Source organism: Cyprinus carpio, chromosome A17 (genome assembly GCF_018340385.1).
Source record: "Cyprinus carpio isolate SPL01 chromosome A17, ASM1834038v1, whole genome shotgun sequence".
Classification (NCBI taxonomy): Eukaryota; Metazoa; Chordata; class Actinopteri; order Cypriniformes; family Cyprinidae; genus Cyprinus; species Cyprinus carpio.
In genome coordinates this window covers 18,178,647-18,205,842 of record NC_056588.1, presented here as the reverse complement: position 1 = coordinate 18,205,842, position 27,196 = coordinate 18,178,647, and the positions used below count along the sequence as shown (strand labels likewise).

At 36.3% G+C, this 27,196-nt stretch overlaps 1 protein-coding gene across 1 annotated transcript in view; it reads left to right on the top strand.

Moving 5' to 3' along the window:
• Window positions 1-27,196, top strand: part of LOC109108513 (cysteine-rich motor neuron 1 protein-like) — a 110,294-nt gene that overhangs the window by 29,416 nt on the left and 53,682 nt on the right. The window lies entirely within an intron of this gene.

Sequence of the window (27,196 nt, the reverse complement as noted above, 5' to 3'; positions counted from 1 at the left end):
GGCAACCAAAAACAACACCATAAAAGTTTCTTAAAAGTAGTCAATATGACTTCTGGACAATATTCTGAATACGTTTCTGAAGTTGTACGATAAAACCAACTAACAAACTAAATAAAATAATTTTTCACTGAACATCTTGTCCTCTACAATATGAATGCACAGATGTCCAGTCGTTTGAAAAAACAAACCTTAAAGGGGTCATATGATGCGATTTCAAATTTTCCTTTCTCTTTGGAGTGTTACAAGCTCTTGGTGAATAAAGAAGATCTGTGAAGTTGCAAAATCCAAAGTCTCAAATCCAAAGAGATATTCTTTATAAAAGTTAACACTTGTACGAGCCCCCCTGAAACGGCTCATTCTAACACGCCCCCACATATCTACATCAGTATGTGGAAAGATTTGCATATCGCAGCCCAGATGTTCACGCAAAGAAAGGTGTACCTTTTATTCTCGTTGTAGTATTGTTGTTGCCGCCGCCTCCGCCATGACGTATAGACGCTGTGTGTTTCACTGTTAAAGCTAAACTACTTTGTTTGGCCTTCCAAGAGAGGAATCTCCATGCCTGGAGCTGATCCATGTTGGTCGCTGAGGAAATACATCAGCTTTGCACTGTGGATCACAGAGTCAGCTTTCTGCGTGGATGAAGCGGCGTCCAGCCCAGGGTCGTCACATGTGGTTCCTGCAAGACCAAGGTACGCTGCTTCGTAGAATCCGCCTGCCGCACCGTTCTCAAGCCGCCTACCTCTGCACATTCAAGCCAGCTGCGGCTCACTCTAGAACGCGGCTTACTCTACGCCTCCGGCCTCTGCTCACTCAAGGCTGCGGTGTGTGACGTTGTTCTGTTGAGAAAGCGAAACTAATTTGTTTTTGCCTTCCAAAAGAAAACACGACTAAAAAAAAACAACCACAAATCATGTTTATATCATGTTTATAATGGGTTTTATGTTTATGTCTCGTCGCTCTGGACGGACAAGGCTTCACAATATGTTAAGAGGCGTAAAATTTCCGTCTCACGCTTGAATCATCCTTCCAAAAACAAAACCATTTAAAAATGCCCAACAACAACACAACCTCGCTTTTCAGAGAGATGAGCCTTGTGAAAATCGACGCATTTCAGAAGGAGAAACAATAATGTACATTATGTGGAAAATAATGTGTTTTTTTTTAACCTTAAACCGCATAAACACATTTCATTACACCAAATACACAAAATAATGTTCTTTTTAGTTGCATCATATGACCCCTTTAACATGACGAATAAAAACATATGATAGATAGACCTGTCAGTGCCACGCTTATCTGCTTGTCAGCTCACTCCTTCTTTCCGCCATGTCGGTTCCCGTTGATGTATGCATGCTGTGTGGCTGGTGGGTTTTTGACGACATGGAGCGGTACACGCTGGCTTGGCATGCTCTTGCATTCGCTCCTAACCAGCCCAGACCTCATATGTACACATCCATCACCCTCCCATCTGCCCTGCCAGCAGAAAGAACGCAAATGGAAAAATGAAACCTTTCCTACGTTCTTCCACCAGTGTCCTTAATTTATAATGCGTATTTGACAGGAAGTGGGTGGATTTATGTGGGACGTCAGTGCCCGTCAACGCTAACGGCTGAAGCTGTAATACACACAGAGACAGGTTGAAAGGGTACGTGGCCAATTGCACCCCATACCTTCAGATGCACCATCACAAGTGGGGGGTGAACTTCAGATGAGACAATGGATGAAAGCCCAGGCCTAAAATTTGGAAAGGTCTAGTCTGACAGAGCCGGACTTTTGAGTATTGGCCTAAAATCTGGTCCACTCTGCTTGTTCTGGCCAAAAACCGCCCACTTGGCCATCTGACCATCCATCTGTAAACTGAACAATCAGTTTGTTTGTTTCTTTCATTTTTGAGATGATGTTTGAGGAGTAAATCTGAAATCAGTGTTACCAAAATATTAGTCTGATACTAGTGCAACAATGTGGAAGTTCTTTCACAATAATGACACAGCAATTTTAGTTTTAGCTTTACAGTAAGGTTCAATGAATTTACTGTATGCAGTATTTATTAATCTAGGTTAATGTTAATTTATAAATACTTTTATTCTTTATTCATGTTCATTCATTAAACGTGTTAAGAATGTTAAAAAATGTATTAGTTAATGTATAAATTAACATTAATAAATAAATAATTCAAATGTAACTAACGTTCGCAAACTTGATTTTAAATTTAGCCTTATTGTAAAGAGTTGGACATTTACAATGTGAAGTTTATAGAAAACAGAAGAAAATAGGCATCAGTTATCATAATTAAGCATTACAAATTTCTGTTGCAAAAGTAGTTCCATTTTGTGTGTGTGTGTGTGTGTCATGAAAATTATTGATGCACTACAATTGGTTTGAATGGTTTTATGAAAATTTTACACATAAATTGCAAAAAATATATATATTGTATTGACAATTTACGATGTAAAGTTTACAGAAGGTATTACTGTAAAGTGTTGAAAATTTACATTGTGAAGTTTATAGTAAACAGAAGAAAATAGACCTCAATTATGATAAACAAACACAACAAATTTCAGTGCATAGGAAATTTGTTCTTTTAATTCATAAAACCATTTGTAAAACTATTGGTGCACTGCAATAATTTATGTAAGAATGGTTTTACGAACAGCACAGAAATTCACTCTGCTTGTGTATCATCTAAAATTGAACCTTATTGTAAAGTGTTAATATTTTAAACTGTAAAATCAACAGAAAACAAGTTAAATTAGTATATAAACAGCAAATTTCTATGGAAATAGTAAATCCGTACTTTTTGTTTATATCATTTTACACACAAATAGCTCTTCTTGTTTTTTATAAATGAGTGTGCATAAAATGTGCTTACACTGTGCAGTCAGAATTTCTGCTATTAATTTAATAGACAAAAAAAAAGAATATCAGAATTATACCACTCACTGTAGCAGCCAGACAACTTGTAAACACAACTTTGTTTCCAGGTGAACTAATAAAAACTTGTGCATCTGTGAAGCAGCAATCAGCCAATCCAATCCGAAAATTATGAGTTTTGTCAGCTCTTGCCTTTTTGAGTAGGCATGCCATCAAAAGTTGAGACTTGGAGTGCACTGTATAACATTTCTGTTGCGCTGGATCTGCTAGTCAGAAAGACGTGCTTCTCCTCTGAAATGATTAGGAGTCCACAGCTGAGCTGTCCAGCTGGTTTAAGTGGGTGATCACATCCTGAACCATCACCTCAAGTACCACGAGGAACATATCAGCACGGTTTCTTTCAGGCAGAGTGCTGTTGTCTTCTGAGAAACTGATAATGATTGTTAATAATCATTAATTCCGAATGAACATTATGGCATGTTCCGCCTGCCCTCTCTGTAATCACCAATTCAGCACAGCATTACAATCTGCCAAACACATTGATCATTTCACATCTGCAGGAAAATAATGACAGAAGTTTCATTATTGTGTGAACCAATCATTTAAAGTAGTACATATTACACTTATGCTGACTTCATTATGAGTTATTGGAAGTTTTTTAAAGTTTAAAACTGCTGGTTCAAAACCATGGCCTCATCAGCAAGAACTTTTTTATGTATGTTGACATCTGTATGTCTTTATTTGAGGAAGTGTTCAATATGGGATTGGATTTCATTGAACAAGCAGAGCATTGAAGAAATATAGGACATTAAAGCAGAGAGTAGCCCCAGCCAGAAGCAAAATGAATTCCCATAGTGCAGTGCTTTCGTCACGTGTGACCGGTTTGCTCTTGACATGAAGGTTTGTGACAACTGAGAGTCGCAGCAGATTGTAAAGGTAAATTCAATAGGCGAGATCACAGCAGAAGAGATGCTGATAATTCTCCTGGGCTCTTCTCTGCACATTTTGTGTGTATGTGTGACTTGAACATTAAATATAGGTTTGGTCACTGCATTTACATAAAAAATGCAGCTGCTTCCATGTGGTCCCATAGGAAACAGCAACAGGAATCTACCGAACAGACAACAAATGTTTTTTTTTCTCAGTAGATGATTTACGTAATATTCAGACATCTTCCTTTGGTGATACAAATTTTTATCATTACAACAAAATCATTAGCCTGATATTGCATCTTTTGGTCATTGACCAGGTGCAAAACCCTGTTGAAAAGCAGCTTCAGTCTTCTCCATAATTATTGAGAGAGCTTGTCAAGAGCAGAACAGACTTTAATATAGTGTGAGGCAATTTGGTCAGTGGCAAGATAATTTATGGCAGGTCGATATAATTTGCAGTGGTTGCAAAGACAGGCATAATTATTACAATTTCTCCTGGACTCCAGACTGTGCTTAAAACGGTCACAGCAATCAGCCAATCCAATTTTAAAAAGAATTTTAAAAAAATAAAATAAATACATTTTAAAAAGTTATTGCAACTTTTTATCTCAGAATTCTGACTTAATAGCTAGCAAAAATAAAGATAAAAACTTGCAATTCTGACTTGTTTTCTCACAATTCTGACTTTTTTCAAAAAAAAAGACTTAATAAAAATCAAAATTTTTTAATAAAAAAAAAAAGACTGATATGTTCTCAGAATTGCGAGTTTATATCTCACCATTATGACTTAATAACTCTCAATTGTGTGTTATTAAGTCAGAATTGTGAGATATAAACTCACAATTCTGAGAAAAAAAATCACAATTTCGAGATTTAAATTCTGAGAAAAAAAAGTCAGAATTGTGAATATATTTCTCGCAATTCTGACTTCGTTTCTCAGAAGTCAGAATTGCATATTTGTATCACACAATTATGAGAAAAAAAGTCAGAATTGTGAGATAAAAAGTCACAATTACCTTTTTAAATGTTTTATTCAGTGGCAGAAACTGGCTTCCATAGTCGCACTGTTTAGTTCCGTTTTTGGAACATAAACATTATGTCGAACATTATGTTGAACATTTAACATTTTTCCTGTTATATCTCGATAATTATAAACAATGGCATGTAACAATCATTTACCTCAGAATAACCATTTGGCGTCCATGAGCTCATTAGTCAGCTAAAAAAAAAAAAAAAAGATAACTTTAAAGAAGAGCATTTTATATGCACTATTTTACATATTTAAAGAAAGAATCTAAAGCAAGAATCTAAAGATAAAATTCAACACCTCCTATATAACTGCATGTTACTAACGAAGAAAAACAGACTTGATGTGTGCAAGAAATATGACAACATTTATAGGCTGCATTGAGGAGGAGCCCAAACTACACTCAAGGGCCAAGTGATGGTGACATAGTTATGATCCGTGATATTGGCACAGATTCTGTGTAATAAACACATAAAATAAATTCTTTGTGACTGTATATAGTTCTCAAGCTGGAAAAGATGTGTAGTTCCCACTTTAGGAGAACCTTAGTTCCCAGGATATCAACAAATGCTGATGCTGTAAAAGGAGAGGATATATAAACACATGACAGTATGACTGAAATATTAAGTGTAAAAAAAAATTGGCGGCTAATTTAGTTTCTTATAGGGAAAAAAAAAAATCATTTCTTAAGAGAATTTTTTTTTATTTTGTATTTTTTTTTTGTCTGGAGCCCTGCTCATACTGGGGGTTAGGCATCTGAACTATTTCTCAACCATAACTATTGGACTTTGCCACACTTTTTATGATGTGATTATCTGATTTGGTGGCATTACAATTTTTGACGTTGGGAAAAAATCCCATAGCTTCTCATTATTAGAATTATTTATAAACTATTTACATTCAGTATTAGTTATGATAGTTCTATTTATTTTATTTTTTATTTTATTATTAGTTAAGGGCTTTTGTCACTAGTTTTTGTTTTAAAGTACTTAATAGTTTTAATTTAATCTAATTTCACTTCATAATTGTAGTACTTCTATTTCAGTGAGGCAACAAGACAATGTTTCAAATTTTTCATTTAGATTGTTCTTCAAATAAAATTTAATATTTTGTCTCCATTTTGGTTGTGTACTGTATTCACACCTGCCATGGCAACTTAGCAGATTTACTCTGCATACGCAACTCTAGGTGACTTAAGCCAGTTATCAACCACCCCATAACACCCTGGCAACTGCAGAGCAACACATTACACTCAGAACACCTTACCAACCACATATGAATGTCTTTGCACAAGCAAGCACTACTCACATGTGTTCACTCACAGAAAATATAAAATCTACTTCTATGTTAAGAAATGAACTGCACATTGTCCGAAAGGTTTAGTTATTGCATAAGCTCTTATGTGTAACCAGGGGACCCAAGTAAAGGAAATCCATTTATGAGGGAAGGGGGATGGAGACCTCATGTATATTTCCTGTTTCCCCTCCTTTTATATTCTTACTGTTATTATGCATATATAATGTTCTCATAGTTGTACTCACAGGGTGAATGTAGGTTGTGTGTTCAGCATTCTTTGATATTAAGAATAGTGATTGAGCAAAGGCACGTGAATAGCATATTGTTTGCATGAGCATGTTAGATTAATGGTTTGTCAGAATGTGTTTTGGAACCATATACTGTATGATTTACAGCACTATGCGAGATTTTTTAATAAGCTGCCTGATTCAGCTAAACAGAGTTCCAAATGAAAAGTTGTATTCCTCTAATCCTGTCATTCATGGTTCAAGGGCATATATATGGTTTCTTACTACACTTCTAAGACAATTATCCCTGCGTTCCTCCACTTCTCCAACTCCAAACTGTTTTAAAATTACTAAGGTACAAACTGACAGAGATCTGTCAATATGAAGGCCAGTGGTGGAGAATCGACTCCAAAAAAATTGATTAGTAAGCAGGTTTATAACAGGCCTCAGTTAGTGCCTTTTTCTCCTACTATAGAATGTGATACTGCTGCAGAATGACATACAGTTGTGAATATGTGTGATAATGTGATAATCTATGTACATGCCAATAAGAAAGTGCTGTGTGACTGACTTTATGAGATGAATCTTTTGGAAAGCTTTATAGTTTGTTTTAACGTAACAGCTGTAGTTTTACGTCAGTGTATGTGGCAAACAAAATATCCAAATAAATGGATGCCAGTTTTACTTTTCATTGTTAATGTGCATCTCTCTCACTCTTTCTCCTCCATATGCTGTTGCCGATTTGTTTTTGGCTTCAGGGGCAACTTTCTCATTTTCTTTCTACATTTCTCTAGTTTCTACTTTTTTCAACCCAGCCTGTTTACTGTGACTTTTCAGTGATATAAAATTTTTAAAAGATCTCTTGTGGGAGTTTATGTCTGCCACTCTTAGGCCATGTCCACACGTACATAGGTATTTTTTCATAAACCGAGTTTTTCCTTCTTCCGTTTTTAAAAAAAATCTCCGTACACATGAAAACGCAAACTCATGCTATGAAGCACTGTCAAGAGCATGCCAAGCCAACAGGTGGCGATATAATCTCAACCATAAAACCATGTTGGCCAATCAGAAGCCTGAAAAAGTTTCCAGTAGGCGGAGTTAACAGCGCAGGCTTCGAAGTCACAAGCCAAAAACTCCGGTTTCGCTGTCTACTCGATAAATATACTTCAAACAAAATATAAGAACGAACTGATATGACATCATTTCAAACAAAATCAGGCCAAAACAATTACACAATCGGTGGGTGTGTTCTGGAACTCCACCTTCTTTGATTTCTTTTTCCGTTTCGTTTCTCATTCAGCGGAGGTCAGGCAGGAGAACATCATCTCCAAGTCACTAGCAACATAAATACACTGTCACAGATATATCCGCACCAGAACAATCGCTAGCGGAGAGACTTTAAAGATTCAGAGAAAGCATTTAATTCCTAGAAAGAAATTGCAGTGAAGCTTGGTGTCGATGACCCCAAGTTATGCAAAAAGCAACGTAGAGAAACATCAGATGCAAGTTTTCCAAAGCTATGAAAAGAATGAAAGGAAAGAGAAAAGATATAAGGTAGCAAATACAAAATACATGTGTTTCAAATAAATGTTACACCATACTGCTGCTGCTGCTGTTGTTGTTCTTTAAGTAGGCGAATTTAAAAGGTATACAATAAATGAAATGCCAAACAAACATACAATAATAAACCTTTGTTTTTATCAAATCATGACACTACATAAAATAAAAAAGGTGTAATAATTTATCGAGTTTAACACTTAACATTTATCATCCATCTTCCAGTGTTTGAAGAAACGCGGCACTGAAAGGGTTAAGTTCGCTGGTTATCTGTAGGCTACACTGAATCATGTGTGGCCATATTGGTCTAAACAGGGTGATTCAGAGCAGGTATCTGTGCTAGCGCCTTTGTTGGTCATACAGTGATTCAGATCTGACATGGCAATTAGAGGAATGTTTTATTAAACAGATACAATTAGAGAGCCGCTGAGGGAGAAAGATTACGAAGGGGCGCCCTGCCAAAAAGCGAGAGGAAAGTGGCAAAGAAAACAGAAAGCCGTCAACGATGACAGTCAGCTGATCTGCCTCCACTGAGCCACTCTCTGGCTTCTTATTAAAATGATTAATTCACTCGGTGTGTTGTTTTGTTTTTTCAGCCACAGCCTTTTTTTTTTTTTTTTTTTTTTTTTTTTTTTTTTTTTTGGTGCGGTGTCTCTGAAAAATTATTTGAGAGAGATTTCTTTCCATGCGACTTTCTGTATGGTGTCAAAAAATATTTGATGAATAGATGGCCTTTATGACACAGGGGCATTTAAAGCTGTCCTTGCTCAGTTTTTTCATTATTATTATTAAGGTTAGCTATTTATTTGTTTATAGTTTGGTGGTTTTTATGTCCCCTACTCTGAAGGAATGCAGTGTCTGCTTTGCTACACATAGTATGTCCCTGACAGGAGAAATTTGTATGAATCTGTTGAAATTTATGGCATTATAATGTTGGCAATTATTTTGGTTAAGGTCAGGCTCTGTATAAATCTGCAGACTTGTTTTGTATTTTCTGTGCTGATTGAAGGGGTGAAGTATGCATAAATTTTGCAGACTGGGTTCAACCAGTTACCATTATCAAAATTAATTATTACAAAAAGAAAAGAAAACATTCAAAAATTGGGGGATGTGTAGATTTGAATTTGAATGAGAAGCATCCCACTTTTCATATTTCTGCTGCTGCATATTCCTTATGGTCCGTTCCTGATTTTATATTATAAATTAGATATTATCAATATGTTTAGCCTGTGTTTAAAAAGTTCCAAAAATAAAATGAATAGTTTCAGATCCATACATCAAGATACGTTTTTATTTTTTATTTATTTATTTTTTTCTGTAACTGGTAGAACATGGTCATGGGTTTCATGGCATGTACATAGGGATAAAATGCACTGACGCTTGCATTAAAAAGAATAAATGCACAATTGTAAACAAATTGAACCATTTAAAGGTTAAAATTCACAGTAGAAAAAAACAACTAACTTTTAATGATTATTTGCTACTAAATTCATTCTTATGTTGGTCATTTAAAACCCCTAACGCTTGTCGATATTGTGCATTCTTCATAACAATGTCATGTTGATGCTGGTGATATTGTGTGCGTTCCAAGGGAAACTGTACTCAAAGAGAACATAAAGGCATTGAATGAGGGCGAATGAGGAAAGTGGCTGCGTGTCACTCTTTTAATACTTCTCTTTAGAGGAGCGCCCTGACCTGAACCTTAAATGTAGTAGCATGTGCTAATGGCCCTCAAACTCAGAGGGCCACAACTAGCTGTGACACCAGAGTCTCATTTCCAAAGGCCAGAATGGTGAATGTTGTTGTGTAATGGCAAAGCACTATACAATATGGTCGGATATTCTTCCAGGGGCATGTCCCCTAATTTGCAGTAACCCTCATTTCTAGTAACACTTATAGGGGGTGAAAAGATCACCTTCTGCGGTGGGTTGTGCAATCCAGCCTCACACTACACACAGATGCTTTTCTGTTTGGGACCTGTTGATTTCCAGTCCGTGTAAGTCCTTTTAGTGCCATTCCTGCCCAGAACCGGGCCTTGCTCCATGCCACCGCGTTATTAATAACCCAGCAGAACACATGTTGGGGAATCATTTGTGACTTTGAGTCCTAGTAGTTCTGCGTTCTGCGTTCTGTAGTGTGGGGTTGCAGCAGGTAGCGGGATGGCGTGCATCAAGGACAGTTTGAAAAACACAGAGAGCAATGGTGCCAATGAGTGTCAGAATAGAGTGGAAGAGAGAAAATAGTGAAAGATGGAGTAGACAGCGGAGTCAACTTTCTGTCCTGTTGCATTGTTAAAAAGCTGTTAGCAGTGTATTTTTTATCTTCACAATGTTTGAGGTTATTGTGGATTGTGTTGCTGTTCGTTGTTTGATTCATCATGTGATACCACTGTCAGAGTATTGGGATGTTTGAGCAGATGGCTTATCAGACAGATTTGCTCCTCGTAATTGGTTCCTGCATTAAAAGCACCTCTTATCAGCCTATAATAATGTGGAGATGAGATGTCTACAGCTTGCGGCGTTTCTTTTGTCACTTTGGTAATGAATCATGCTTTGCATCACATATTTTTCTGTCAGCTTACAGAATTGTTTTGTTTCCTTCCTTACATGAACTGTTTTATATCAAAGATTGCTTTTCGAAGCGTAGACAGGCTGCCGAGATGCGTGAGAATCATGTAAAAACAGTTTTAAGTTAGCTAGCAACTGATTATTTTGCTAATTAAATGCTCTGCCATTTACAGTTAAAAGAAAATACATTTACCTAAATTAATATTCTATGAATTTGAAAATGTTTCTAAAGGTGTCAAAGCCCCTTAATTTTTTAAAAAATAGAAGAATTGTATAATTATTAAGTATAATTTTCACAGTTGTGAATTGTTTTTTACTTTTGTCCAGATTTTTTGCTTTTTTGTGAGGTGGGTGATACAACATTCCTGATATCATAATGATGTATAATAATTAATTAAAATAAAATAATGAAATTCTTAAAAGAAAAGTAGTTTGGTATATTTTACTCGATTTATTTAATTTATTTACTGTATGATTCACTGCACAGTAATACAGTATTTCTTTTTTAAATGTCCTCCATCTCAAAGTCATGTGGTGCAGCCAACAAATTAATGTAGAAACAGGATAAAATAAAACAAAACAAAACTCCAGACCTGCATGACATTTTATGACAAGCCAAGGTTAGTTTTTGTAAAGATGTCATGTGGCAAGACTCTCCAAAAATGCAGTGATATAGCTTGGTCTCTAGGTATAATAGAATATAAATATATAAATATATATCAACTTTTTATCATCCATCAGGCAAAAAACCCACAAAGCTGCTCACTTAGAAAAGTATAGCGCACATCTCCTCAAATAAACCACTGGATATTAGATCATTATTTTCTATAGTGAGATGAGGTACACACCCAAGTTTGATATTTAACTTTCGGGTTTCTTCAGACTTTACGTATGAGCAATTGTAATAGTGATGCTTGCGTTACAAGAAAAAAAAGACCATACAAAGTAGTTATTCATATTCAAGTTTTATGCTCTGGGAAATCTGGGACTCAACGACCTGATCATAGAAATGAGGCCGTTGCAGCCAAGAAGCTTAAGCTTCTCGTTTCATTTTTAACCCAGTGTTGTGCAGTCTTTTCAGCTGAGCCATTTCATCTGCTATTCCATCTGAACCGCTCATATCATGCTCCAGCTCCCTTTAACCCAAGACGACTCATTCACTGTCTTACTTTTGATGAGGATTGGTGCACAGGTCCCAAGGACTGACTGGTTACAATGAGTGAAGAGAGTTAGACTGGCATAAATGGGCAAAATGCTTCCTCACCATGTGTAGGTGGAGTGTAGTACTGAGTCATTCTGAAAGTATTCCTGCATTCCTCCCCTCTCCTGTTAAGTCCTCTACTTTTTCTATAATGGACCAGTGTGAGATCACAAAATTAGTAAGCTATGGTGTTTAGCATGAAACCTGTCATTCTAATGTTGAAATTTGCCCATTCTGCAATCTCAGAATGCAACCAAACGTGTACTGTACCAGACATTTTTTTGAAACCACCCAACCCTGTTGGAAAATCCCATTCATGCAAGCTTAAGAGGGTCAAGCTTGTTTTTGGAACATGTTGACCATTTTGTGTGTGTATGTGTGTGTGTGTGTGTGTGTGTGTGTGTGTGTGTGTGTGTGTGTGTGTGTGTGTGTGTGTGTGTGCTCTACTAGCCTTGACCTGCTTGTTCAAGATGGACTATTAGGTTGACTTTGTGGCCAACCCTGGTAGACCATATGATCGACCGAGCAGATTTCCATTGGTTTGTCAGATGGAAACCCTGTCAACCATATGATGTGATGCACGTTTTGTGTCCAGTCTAATAATTTATTTAACAGTACATAAAAAATTCAGTTCACACATACACTGACTTAAAACACCTCTTCTAAGTTGAGTGTGTATTTAATTTCCGAATTAAAATTTATTTTGGGCATAAAGTCAAATTACATTTGTATAATCTTTTGAGAATTATTAAGATGTGTACACTACTTGATTTAAATAAATTATATTAAGTGTATATTTTTTAGTAATAATCAAAAAAAAAAAAACATTGTATGTGTAAAAATTATCAATATTTCTTTTATGCCAAAAATCATTAGAATAATAATAATAATAATATATAATACATTTATTTATAATGCACTTTTCATCAGAGATCTCAAAGTGCTACAGGGGTTAAAACAAAAACAAAAAGATAGCAGTTATAATAATAATCTAAAAAGGGACCAAAAAGCTTTGCTAAAAAGAAATGTCTTGAGGCCTTTTTTTAAAACAATCAGTAGATTGTGGAGCCCTCAAGGAGTCCGGGAGGCCATTCCACAGATCAGCAGTACAAAAAGGCCCTGTCTCCCATTGTCCTCATCTGGTTCTGGGTATGTGGAGGAGGTTTGAGTGAGTGGAACGGAGGGAAAGGGTTGTGGTTTGTGGGTTGATAAGTTCTTTTTAGGGTAGGAAGGGGCATGTCCCATGGATGCATTGATGTGTGAGGAGTGAAACCTTGTACTCAAATCCTGGTTGAGTTGGGAAGCAGTGGAGTGAGTGAAGAATGGGGGTAATGTGCTCATATTTCCGCACTCTCATCAGATCCTAGCTGCAGAGTTGTTGGATGTATTGAAGCATAGTAATAGTAAAAATTATCAATATTTCTTTTATGCCAAAAATCATTAGGATATTACATGAAGATATTTGTACCTTGAAGATATTTAGTAAATTTCCTACCATCAAAATATCAAAACGTAATTTTTGATTAGTAATATGCATTGCTAAGAATTCATTTGGACGACTTTAAAGGTGATTTCCTCAGTATTTTGATTTTTTTGCACCCTCAGATTCCAGATTTTCAAATAGTTGTGTATCAGCCAAATATTGTCCTATCCTAACAAACCATACATCAATGGAAAGATTATTTATTCAGCTTTCAGATGATGTATAAAGCTCAATTTCAAAAAATGAATGTTTTGTGTTCTAGGGTCACATATGAAACCTACTGTACATGAATAGACAGAGTACATTTAATTTAAACTAATTTTCTAAAGTTTCCTTTTGTTTATTGTGGACACTCCAGTTTGAACCTGCTACAAACCATGAACTTTTTAAGCTACCTTCTATAAAAATCTGATGATTTTAGCTGTGTTTTCCCACAGCTTCAATCTACCTGTTTTTTTTTCTTTTGTAAGAGCTCCACCCTATGATTTGTTTCTCTATGAGGTTCATCAATAATCAGTTGATTTCTATCAGTGTACAGGTGTTTGCTGTATTAGATAGTTGCTTGCGAAGCTTCTCTAAATCTGGTGCTGTGACCCGACTGTTGTGATCGATACATATGTAGACTTGACGGTCGAGAAAGCCGTAGAAAATCAATGGTGTTTATTAAGATACTCTGTATGCAGTCAGAACGGCAAAGCAAATGATGAACTGTTTTTTAACAATGACTAGCTGCAGTGTTTGAAAAGCTAAGATTCAAGGTTTGCTTATTCATTTTTAGAGGGACACTTAATCTGTGGAGGAATTCGGTTGGGAAATCTTATTTTACTTCTGTAAAAAAATAACACGGTTAGCCATGTAGCTCAATGAATGTAGCTCAGTATCACAGGGGGTGAAGGTTTTTGAAAGGTCTGTTCTTTCCTTTTTGTTGAACTCTCTGCATTTTACTCTTATCTGTTGTCTTAACCTGAAAAACAAAACAAAAACTGTGCCAAGGGAGAGGTTTTTGCTATGAAACAAAGGTTCTCTTTTGGAGTGGAATGTTTGAAACAGTTTTAGGCGAAGCTGAAATCACTCATTTTGCATTCCAGGCCAAATCCAGTGGCTGTGCATTAGTTTATAAAGTTATATATTGTTACTATATATATATTATATATATATATATATATATATATGTAAGAAACACACTAATCCATCTGGCTCCTAAAGTTCTACAGCCCTCAAACACAGAAAGAAATACTGACACACAAAGTCACACAGACACACTCACTTTCACACACACAGTAAACCTGGCAGGTAGCGAAGGAGAAACTGTGTTTTCCAGGTGTTGTTCTCACCCCTTGTTGCGTTTCACAGAGCAGAAAGCAGATGAGTGGAGTATGTGTACTTTTTGCTACACCTCAGCTCCCAGGCTTTGAGAGACTTAATCTTTTGAGAAAATTTTAAATATGACAAACTTTCTCCTAAGCCAGCTAAGCTGTGCTATCACTGTAAATAGCATTGTTTGTTTTCTGCGCTGAAGCATAGCTAAAAGACTGATATAGTGCACAAAATAGCAGTCTGTTTGGGTAAGAAAAATGTGTGTATGTGTGGTGTATATCCACATAAGTATTCTTATATTTATAGTAAGTGTGTTTTTTTTTTTTTGTTTTTTTTATACTTTTAGTTAGCCAGGATACATTAAATTGACGAAAGAGACAATAAAGACATTTATAATGTTACTAAAAATCTATTTCAAATCATTGCTGTTCTCTTGAACTCTCTATTCATTAATAAGTATAAAATTTTCCACTATATATATATATAGATATATATATATAGTATATATATATATATATATATCAGCTCAACTGTTTTCAAGATTTAAGATAATAAGAAATGTTACTTGAGCTCCAAATCTGCATATTAGAATGATTTCTGAGTGTCACTGAAGAATAGAGTAATGATGCGGATATCACAAAAGTAAAAATAAAAAAATGTAAAAAGTTATTTTAATTTTAATCATATTTTACAGTATTTACTGTCATGTTGGTGTTTAAAGTAGCTTTAAATTAATTCTTAAAAATATTTTAGTTGTTTTAAATTTGAAATATATCTGGAATATATAATATATGTGGTATTTTGCATATTTTAAGTCATGTTTTCTTTTGCCCTTTAAAATGATTTCTTGAAAATACACTTTAGCATTCTAAGTAGCTACTGTAATGCGAATTGCAAAGAAATCAGCTAATTTTACATAAATATATTTTAATTTATGTACATTTTAATAAAAAAAAACAAAAATAATTGTGGATTGCAATCATGGAAATTTGGGTATGCGAAATATACAAAATAATCTCAATGGACCTAAAGGCTCTCTTTTTTATGCTGAATATAATTTTTGCATTGTATTCTTTTTGGAATCCAGGACATTTCTTTATGAGACAATTTGTGTATATTTCTATTTCAATGCACACAGACACACACACAGAAAGAATAAACGTAGAAATGAGAGTTAGCGCTCCTTGTAATCCATCAGTGCCTCACGTCCGCGCAGCACGGGGAGCTCAGCCATCAGGAAATGACTGTGATCTTACGGGTCTGCGCGTCCTGATGAACTAAAGTAAATAAATAAATAAACAAAGGCCGGCGGTGATTGTGCGGAACAGCAACCTGGGGGTTAGTTGTTATTAAAAAAATCGTTCCCGCTATGCAGATTACAGACAGGACTACGCCTAGGAATGAGGCTGCATTATTCATGAAGACTTCTGGCATAGTCAGAGACAGATTGATCCTCACCTTGCCTGGCTGTGGGCCAGAGAGCTGCAGATCTCTTTCTGCCTGTCTGTCTTCTTCCTCTCTTTTCTGACACATCACTCCATCTGCTTTTTCCCTACTTTTTCTCTTGCTATCTTTGTGGTGTTGTACATCTATCTCACTCTATCCTCTGCCTCTGTTTTGCTGCGGTTTCCTATCTCCTGCCTCCCACTGTGTCTTGAGTCTTTTCCTTTTTTTTGTCTGTCCACATGCTCTCTCTCTTCCAATTGCTATGGTGTCAAGCGCCTAACAGACAATGGTCTAGCTGTCAGTGAGATGATAGTGTTTGCCGGAGGAGTGCTCAGCTTTTACCTACAATGAAAAGTGCGCCACATGCTAGGCCTGCGAGGCACATGCATGCATCTCAAGAGCCACTCAGCTTTGAATTAGTTACAGACCAGTCAAGTGTATTTAAATCCTGGGGTTGTTCTCAGGTGAAAAGAACAATTGTGTGGACTGTGATTTTAGTACCTTTTAAGTGGTATTCTTTTCCCAGGCTTCTGTTTAGATTCTGCTCCAGTATTCAACAGTTAGCTAATACAGTGAGATACAAAAGTTTGAGTGAGATTCACCAGAACTTTTTTTAACCTTTATTTTTTATTAAAATTAAATAAACATTATTTTTGTATCAGTTTATTTTATTATATATATATATATACATACATATATAAAGAACAGAATCGTATATATTCTTCATTTCCTTAATAATTTTTCTTTCTTTCAATTTTTTTTTTTTTTTCTTAAACGTAAACCTTAAATTTTTGAATCCCAGATTTTCAGTATGATCTCAGATATCTGATCACCACTGTGTAATATTGGTCTATTTTTAATCCGCTCTATCAGTTGTAAGTATTTGCTTACAGCGGAGGCTATCAGTCCTTTAGTGGAGGAGATTGCCAAATCTCTCTTCGGTCAGGATTTTTTCTCTGCAAACTGTGTTGCTGATCTGCTTGTTGCTGTAGTGTGGAGATTTAAGCTCTCAACCACTGAAGTTAAATGCTTCCTAGACTCAGCCCACAGATCGCCCACAGTCCACTCAAAAATGGAAAGTGCTTTCTCGATCTGCCAGGCTCAGTTCTGATTGGCTGCCTTTACATGATTCCTGGCAGTCAGGATGAAGGATGAATTAATCTCCACATTTTTGCCAGCTTCATTGGAACTTTAAAGAGTTTTGTTTCAGTGACATGTGTCTAAGTTGCATTTGAAGTGACCAAAATTTCACTTTTTGAGAGTGGCATATCTGAAATTTTGAGAGCAAAGTAGAATAAGCAGGTGTTCTCAAGGAAATCTTGAGTTTACTCACTACTAAAGGCCTCAAACAAAACTGTTCAAAGATTCAATACCATGAATCTCACAAACTTTATCAAACTAGTCAACATTTCTTCCTTGGAAGCAATTGGTAGCAGCCTGGGAGCTTGTAAACACAACCTTGACTTGATCTATTACTTGCAAAAGTTGTGTAAAAACCAACCAATCATATTAAAGCTTGCTGTTTTAAAAAGCTCTTGCCATTTTGTGTGCAGTATACATAAAATGCTCCATGAGTGGTTTGTGGATGATGACTAACTTATTTTTTCTTAGCAAGATTCTCTTCAAATAACTAATGCACCTTGTTGGTCATGAAGAAAAAACTGACGGTAAAGAAACTAAATTTTTGGGGAAGTCGTGGCCTAGTGGTTAGAGAGTTTGACTCCTAACCCTAAGGTTGTGGGTTCGAGTCTCGGGCCAGCAATACCACGACTGAGGTGCCCTTGAGCAAGGCACCGAACCCCCAACTGCTCCCCAGGCGCCGCAGCATAAATGGCTGCCCACTGCTCCGGGTGTGTGTTCACTGCTGTGTGTGTGCACTTGGGATGGGTTAAATGCAGAGCATGAATTCTGAGTATGGATCACCATACTTGGCTGTATGTCACGTCACATATTATTCCCACTGTAGCGCCCCATTGCGGAAATGCTAAAGCTCAAAGTATACATCCTTGTCCAGTTTGCAGACAGTTGTGTGACATAATTATTGTCATCAGCATAGTATACTGATACATGCAAACACCATCCACATGCAGCCTGTTTTTGTTTGCTTGTTTTTTTTTGTTTGTTTTTTTTGGGGGGTGAAATTGAGCTTTCGTGCCTAAAAAACCCTAGACCGTGCCTAAAAAACAAACCTAAATAATTTAGGTTTGTATTGGAGCTATAATATTTAAAGTGTCAAGTAGGCTGATAATTAGTGCACGAACAAAAATCTAGGGGTGCACGATAAATATCGGCCGATAATTAATGCGCATCTCGTCAGTAAAGCCGGTTCTCTAAGCGGTAAATTCCATCACGTGTGTGATTTCACATAGAGCAGCTGTTACTACACAGAGCCGTTGTTAACTGACAAGCTGCATAATGAACGATATTTATTTTGCACCCCTGCAAAAATCCCATTGGTGTTACCAAATAATCCCAACTTTAGCACCTTACTGGGTCAAGATCAGTCTTTATTCTAGTTCGTAGGGCACCTGACAGCACAGCGTAGCGCAGTCACCTCCAAAGACCCAATAATAAACAAACAAACCATCTTCTCCATAGGACTTGTAATGTAACACTCCATGAAAAAGCAGCTGATGGGGCTAATGGGAGCTCAGCATTGACAGACAGACATGATGTTGTTTCAGACACTCCCTGTGCTGGGCATTATTCGTCAGCGATTGTAACCAGATTGTAACAGAATAGAGCTTGGCAGAGAGTTACAGAATAGAGCTTGTGTGGAGATGCAAAAACACACCTGGCGGCACTCCCTTATCCTCCTTGTGTCCTCGCAGCATTATTCCTCTGCACTGCCTGTTCCAAAACAGGATCTGCTGTCAGGGTCATCTTTTACAACTGTAAAATTCCTTTTTTACCCGACAATCCTTCATATTTTGATGTGCTTTTGGTGTGGCTTTCTTATTTGAACATACTGACCCCAAAGAGCAGGTGCTTACAAGAGAACCACAATAATCCTTTCAATGGCACTTAGCTGACTGATTCCCCATCAGTGGACTGTAATGTTGAGCTTATTGTCTGGTAAAGAAGCCTGTATTGTGAGAGAAACCAGGCACTGGGTCAGTGTTTGTGTCATTTAATGGAGAGTAAAGTGCTCACTGGGGTGTGTGGCTTACACAGCGAAGGCGAGTTATCTGGCTATAAAACCGATCCCTGAACTCCCCTCGCTCTCACTCTCGTCTCGTTTTCTCATCGTCTGCTCAACCAAACCATCTTTCAGCCGGCCCTAGAGAAACTGAACTATAGCCTTGTAGAAAATTATCTTTTCACCACACTTGTTATTGGGCGGTGAATTGAGAATTTACTGGGCATAAACATTTCTTACGAAACTGTATTTAGCATTATTCTATTAAGTATTATTCTATTAAGCAGCCGCTAATGAGCAACGAACACAACATGCCACCATTGTCAATGGTGGTTTGCTAACAATTGCCAGCTATAATATGTCTGCAGTTGGTACTGTTAAACTGTTGGCATTCATGTTTTTTGTTTACAGTAAAATGCCAAAACATTATATTGTTAGCATTGTTTCAACCATCAGGAGTGTCTACAAACACTGAATGATAATTAAGAGTATTCGTACCGCATTTAATGCCAAAATGTTGAAGTGTGTAAGTGAAAGGGTACCATCTGTCATGAAAACATCCCATCAAGTTTGTTCCTCGAAAATTGGTTTTGGTGTTGTAATGCCAGAAATGTGTCATTATTATAAGTTTTTAGTTAAACTTGGTGACAACAAGGTGACTTCATTTACAAAATTGCAAACCATCACAAAAGTCTGGAAAGTCTTTTAAAGACCAGAGTAAACAACTTTGATTAAAAACATTTAACGTATGCATAAGACTGAATGTATTTCGCTACATATTTCGGAACGTAATATACTACTATTTCATAGCATCCACAAAAACATGTACTTGACAAATGCATACTAGAAAGCTTCATCTTTATCCAGTGCGCTTTTTGTCTCCAGAGGTTATTAGCGATAAAACGTGTTTTTATACTAGTTTAAAGTAGTTTAACTAACTCTTCTAACCCCCTTATGCAAGTGCTCTCCAGTGTGGTCTCCAGTAGTTTGTTGTTCCATCTCCTCTGTTTCTTCTTTGACTATGAAAGGACTGGTCAGTCCACCTTGTGGACAAACTTATTAGTACAAATAAAAATCGTACAGAGTTTGCATGTTTAGAAAAATCTGTCTGTGCATGTACAGTATGTGTGAAGTAATACTAATGATGAAATTTACATCATGTGCACTGTACATAACCTAGAAAAACATTTCTCCTTCTTACAGCGACCATTTTTATCCCACCTAATGTTTTTACAGGGTCATATTGAAAACGTGTTAAGATGTTTCTCACCTCACTGTGCGAGGGCTCACCAAACACACTTGTAAATGGTTGCCAAAGAAACGAGGCACAGGGACAAAGTGTTGTCGTGCCCATATGGATGCTCGATGATGATGATGTGCTAACAGCACCTCTGAGCATGGAATGATTTACACAGCAAATGTGGACAGTGGCACAACGCGTGTGTGTGCTGTTGCATACATGCTCTTCAATCACCCTCACTGCTGGGCATGCACACTCTACAGATGTGGACCATTACAGGCTTTTCAAAGCCAGATGTGTGTAATGGGTTGGTTGGAGTGTGTCAGTGGTGTTCTCCAGGGACAGGGTATCATGGAGTGGATAGTTGTTGGACTGTAAAAAGCTCTCTCTGACTGTCTCAATTACCAGCACCCATAATGAGTCATCGGAGGGCCATATCCATGTACACTCATTTTGATTAATTTCTCTTAATGTGTACTCTCTGCTGGTTTGGTCTGGATCCAGTTTGAAATTTTAAAGGGAAATGCATTGGAGTGTGTTTATGGGAGCGATACTCTTAAAAATAAAGGTTCCAAAAGGAGGTGTTTGCAGTGAATGTCATAGTATGCATTGCAAACACCTCCTTTTGGAACCTTTATTTTTAAGAGTGTCGCTACATGATTTGGTTTTCCTAAAATAACATATTGATTGTGAAGTGTAAAGAACATTTTGATAACTTAAAGATCCTTTTGTCCACTGTAATGAAACTTTTGTACAATGGAAAGGTTCTATGTATGTGAAAAGTAGATGCCAATAAAGGAACTTTATTTGTAAGATTGCATTTGCATTTAAATCCAATATACTATTCCCTCACAGTGTTGGGTGTAATGCATTACTAAGTAATTCATTACTGTAATTTATTTACATTTACCTTGAAAAAGTAAAGTAAGGCATTACTCTTTCTGTAAGTTAATGTAAAGATTTTGCATTTAAATGGATCGCTGACATGTGGGTAGCTAAATCAGAGTTTGACTGATGTTCTATATTAATTTTTATATGATAAAACAAAATGATTTTTATAGTTTTTAGCACTATAATGCAGGGATGGAGCTTTCAAAATGCAATGCATGCGCAAGGAAAGCCTGGATTTGGTTCAGGTTCCAGGTCTTGCATAAATCCATATTAAATAAAATTATAAGTGTAACACAGTGATAGAACAAATTTTACGGTTTTCTTGGCATTCTTATCTAGGTAATTGATTTCCTGAGAGATCACATGAATATCACTTCACAAAACGGATAGTTACATTTATGGAAGTTGAACGTTGCCACTGATGATTCTGCACGTCCATATGTTTAAAAAATGTCCAGAGCCAGCATGTTAAAAACATGAAAGTGAACTGACAGATACCAACAGTTCCTTACAACAGATTGTCACATAATTTGGTTTGTACTAAACCTCAGACAATTCTGCATATTGTGGATGATGTAATATATATATAATATATATATTCCTTATGACAAAGATAAAAGTCATGACTTTTTCCCCCCTCTCCATGTAAGCCTGTCTTGTAATGTTGTTGTGGGTTTTCTTAGCTGAATCATTTGTGATGTAGGTGGAGAATAATAGAGGTCCACAAGAAGACAAGATTGCAGTCATCATGAATTAAGATTTATTCTCCAAACCAGAGAAAATACATGACATTTAACTGTGTGAGAACTGCCAAACAGTATCATAATGTTCTTGTTTGCTTGGGTACAAATGGTATGACGTTGTAAAAGTAACTGAAAAGTATTAAATTGAATGAATAATATGATGGTGGCTCTAGTGACATATCCATTGCAGTCTTTTTAAAGTTATAGATCATTGTTCATAAATGTCTTTGGCACCTACTGAAACCCTTCTACACCCATGAGCCTTTCTGGGTATGATTACTTGGTAGATCTCTGCTTGTTTATTTGCAGTTTGTTAGGTTTTCCATATTCTCCATGCTTTGCTTTTCTCTGCCACTTTCTCCCTGGTCTCCCTTGCCACGTAGGACTTTGCTGCCTACACTGACTCTGTGGAATATCAAGTAATGACTTTACAGTGCCAAGCCAACCTGCTGCTCTCAGCCAGAGCCCTGTCTCTATCAATGACAACTGATTTGATGATATGCTTTGAAGAACAGCTTTTCTATAGGCAATAATAATTATGCACAGTGGTCGAAATTATGTGCTCCGTATGAACAAAATGTCTAAACTTCATTTCTCTTTGTTTCGGTCATAGATGTCAACCGTATAGATTTCCAGCTGGTATCGGACATTACTGTTCTTTTATGCACTCGCACCATACAAGGTGTTTCTGTACTTCATTATGGTGAGAGGCTGGAGATGTGTGTTCCGTCACATCTCAGGAGGTGGAAGTATGATAAGCCCAGGGGTCGAGGCTGCTCCCAGATTGCATTTATATGTAACAATCTGTTTCCATCTCAGCAGCAGATGCCTGGCAACCACGTCTATGCGATCGGTGGTGAACAGATGTCATTGTCAAAAGAGAAATCACAGTGAAGGCTGTGAAAAAAAAACATGAAAATGAAACTGAGTGGTAGCTCTAGTCATAGCAAAGGAGGGGGTCATTGTGAGGAAGTGTTTTTCTCACCTTTTCATTCATCAGGGTGCAGTTAATAAGAGAGCAAACAGTACAGTTCTGCACTGACTAGCAGTCAGTTGACTAGTTTGTCTTAATTATTTCTAATATATTTTCTTAATCTTGGTATGATAAGCAGCAGTTTTGTTTTTGTTAGAATAAATATTGGTGCACTATTGTTGATTGGCCGATATTAGACTTTATAAATCCATATTAGTTGGTACTTTTTGTATATGTACTGACCACTGTTTAATGTAATATTTAGCAAACCTCAAAATCAATATTCATTTTTTTTCACTTTACATTTGGATATTTATATTGGCCAGAGTTTTCATACTGTACATTATAATGTTATAACAATTTGTAGAATTTAATAGTTGATTTAGTTTTTTATTGCTATTATTATTAATATTAATTATGGAGGATTGTGAGTCAAAAAATATCAATGTCTAATAGAAAAATATAATTTAATGTTATTTATTTTTTTAAAAAATCTGCTTTATGCTATCTGGCTATCCTACAAATAAGTTATATTAATTTCATCTCTTTTATAGCTCCTACATATTTAGACAGATGTTTAGCTTACTTAGAAACATAATGTTTACCAAAACCAGCCCAGTTATACAGAGCTTCCTTAACTCATAACTAAGGCACCCCACCAACTAGTCAATTTTAGATATGCGGTTTTTCACACCGTAGTCGATATCAGTGAGTGTTAATAGCAGTGTGTTTTGGGGTTACATTAAGTTCTTAAATGTTTTCAGCACACAACAGTTAAGGGGAAGTCAACTGAGGCCTTTCCCACAATTCTTTTGGGGTAAAAAATATTCACAAGTAAGATCTATGTATAGTACACAGCAAAGCTTTTGTGGATCAACGCTGGGTTGTGCTCCAAGTATAAAACCAAATTAAAGGCTGTTTATCTACAGCAGTGCACTCTTGAGAGAGAGAACATACTATATGCTATAGCTGAAGGATAGATTTGTTGATGTGTTGGGGATTGTTGAATATTTTGAGAGGAGAGGAAGTACTGATGATGAATGAGGATGGAGGAGCTTTCATTTGTGGTGGTTTCTTGGAAAATGTTTAAACTGCAACTTGGAGACCCATAAACATATGAACTTTAAATGAACTCCTGCAGTTTTATTTACTATGAAAATATGAAATTGTTAAAGGCCGTAGATGAAACAAATACACATTATACTGTATGAACTGTAATAACAAGAACAAGTATGTAAATAAGTTTCTGTCTCATGTTGGTTAACTGGTAGAGCATTGCTCTAGGAACACCAAGGTCATGGATTCGATTACCAATCATCACACATAATGTACTAATAAAAATACTGTGGATGCACTGCAAGTCGCTTTCCTTAAAAGTATCTAATACATACATTACATTTTTTAAATGAAATGTCACATCCATCACTGCAAGGTGTTGTGATATTCTGTCTCATTTGGTGACTGCTACATGTCTCATTTGACATTTCACCATGTCACTTATTCACTCTCGTCTCATTTTCACCCATCACGTCTTCGTGTATCAAGTCATTTCACATTCAAGTTGCATTTGCCAGCAAACAAGAAAATAGTGCTGTCATAATTGTCCTTAAAACCTTGGTGAGAACAAAAAGCCTGGGCGCTTAAACACAGTGCTTAAATATGAGGAGCTTTTTAAAGAGGTATCTATCTTCACTGCTTTTATTGTGAATTCAGAAGCATTATGTCCTCTAATTACACCCACTCTCTCAAAAGAGGAGTACTCTATGGAGGACTCTCCTTTCCTAACACATCATAATACATCAAAAGGCAATGATAGGCCATGGCCTCTTTGTAAGACATGCATTTCATACATCAGATATAATTTTACTACATGATCAAACAAAGCAGTGAACAGTGTGTTTAATGGCTTCAGTACATCTCCTTTAATAAGTTTAGCAGTTAATTAATCAGTGTCAGAGTAATGCTTGCATAGTATGTAACCTCAGTCAACGAAGTCAGTGGTTTTGCCCTGCGGTGCATTTTTTCTTGCTGTTCATCATTTCAGAGCAATTGTTTGATCATTACATACTTGCGTCTTTTAAAGGGACAGTTCACATGAAAATGAAAATTGTCATTATTTACTTAATTTCTTCCATGGAACAAAAAATGAAAAACTTAAAATACTCCAAAGAACACAAAATTACAAATCACAAAAAATGATAAAAACAGTCTTTTCCATTCACATTAAATGATATATATATATATATATATATATATATATATATATATATATATATATATATCCAAGAAGTCCATAAACTGAAGAAATAAAAAAATAGATAGATAGATAGATAAAATGGGGAACTTATAAGTTTCAAAATTAACATAAAACACATAAAAGTGCCATGAAAGTGATCTATGGAACTCATGTAACATTCTCCAAGTTTTTTGAAACCATAAATCCTCGGCACATTAATAGGTAAAATAGTATTGTCTTTAGAGGCCAATCTTTTCAATGATTTGGTTGATAAAAACCAAATTTGAATCAGACTGATCTGATCTGGCTCAGTGATTCATTTGCAGAATTTCACAGCTCACTGGAAGAAAATATTTACAGTGAATATATATTTAAATATCAGTATGTTTTTCACATAAAACTAATGTGTAATGTAATATTTTTAGTGTTTTCAAGCTTGAAAGAGTCATTCCAACCAAAAGAAAAAAAAAGGATTCTGAAGAAATAATTGATAACTTATTTAATGTACTCACCCTTGTCACCTTAAACAAGCATTTTTTCCAATGTAAGACAAAATTAGTTATATAGCAGAATGGTGACAAGGGTGGCTGTCAAGCTTCAAAAAGTATTATGATGAAGTATAGTCCATATTGCACACAGAAGCATAAGACAAAAATTAGTATATGATTACCAAATTTAAAGGGGTCATATGATGTTGCTAAAAAGAACATTATGTTTTGTGTATTTGGTGTAATGCGGTGTTTATGTGGTTTAAGATTCAAAAAACAATTTATTTTCACATACTGTACATTATTGTTTCTCCTCTATGCCCCTCCTTTCTGAAACGTGTCGATTTTTACAAAGCTCATCGTTCTGAAAAGCAAGGTGTGTTTGGCCAGCTTATCCAGTGCGTTGTGATTGACCGAATACCTCAGGCGTGTGACAATTGTGAAATGTTACGCTCCTTACCATACTGTAATGCCATGTCCTGGCACAACGAGACAAACCAATAAAGCCCATTACAAACTAGGCATTTATTGCATCCAGCAGGGAGATAATTACAGATTGTAATATCGCATATCGCGCCATGTAAACATAAAACCATTTGGCTGCATTTGTGATCGGAGAAACGACAAACAACAAGCGCTACTCTATACTGCTTAGAACTCGCGTTTGAATTATCAGTGGCAAATTCTTTAAATATGAAAACATACTTACAGGCTGTGAGTCAGAACAGCTGGCATTATATGTTCAGGAAATGTGTCACACACAAATATTTGGTTTGAACTGTTCTGGAACAATGTTGTAAATAAAACTTAACCATTGATTTCTAGTTGTGTCCTCTTTTTGAAGGCCAAACAAAGTAGTTTCACTTTCACAATGAAACACAGCGTCTCCACAACATGGCGACAATACTACAGTGAGAATAAAAGTTACACCTTCATTCTTTGCGTGAACATTTGGGTGGTGTTATGCAAATCTTCCCACACAGTGATGTAGACATGTGGGGGCGTGTTTTAGGAGGGTGTGGACCAGTCTTAACTTTTATAAAGAATATCTCTTTGGGGTGGAGACTTAAGTCTTTGCAACTTCAGGTATCTTATCTATGCACAAACAGATTGTAACACTCCAAAGTGAAAGTAAAACTTGAAATCACATCATTTGACCCCTTTAAAGTTTTGTGTGACCCATCCCTTTAAGACTGCATATATTAATGGAGAATCCATAATATGGCCCAGATCAGTCTACTTTGTTTACATAAACCAGACATCATGGCTGTATTAATATTGCCGCCTGTGTTTTAACACTAGTGCCGCATCTAGAGTTGTTACACACCCCTTCGCCCAGTGTCAGACAGCACACAAGCAACAGGAGCATTACAGCATGCCAGCCGTTTCTCTCCTGGTGACATTTGCCATTCATTCACATTCACATCAGCATGAGTTTTCTTTTCTGTGGTTCTTTTTTTGTCTCTCACATGCACCTTTTCAATTTCTCTGCCTTCCTTCTTTGTTAGCTTGTTCTTCTCTTGTAAAGAAGGAATAAAAGCAACCATGCCTTGAATGAC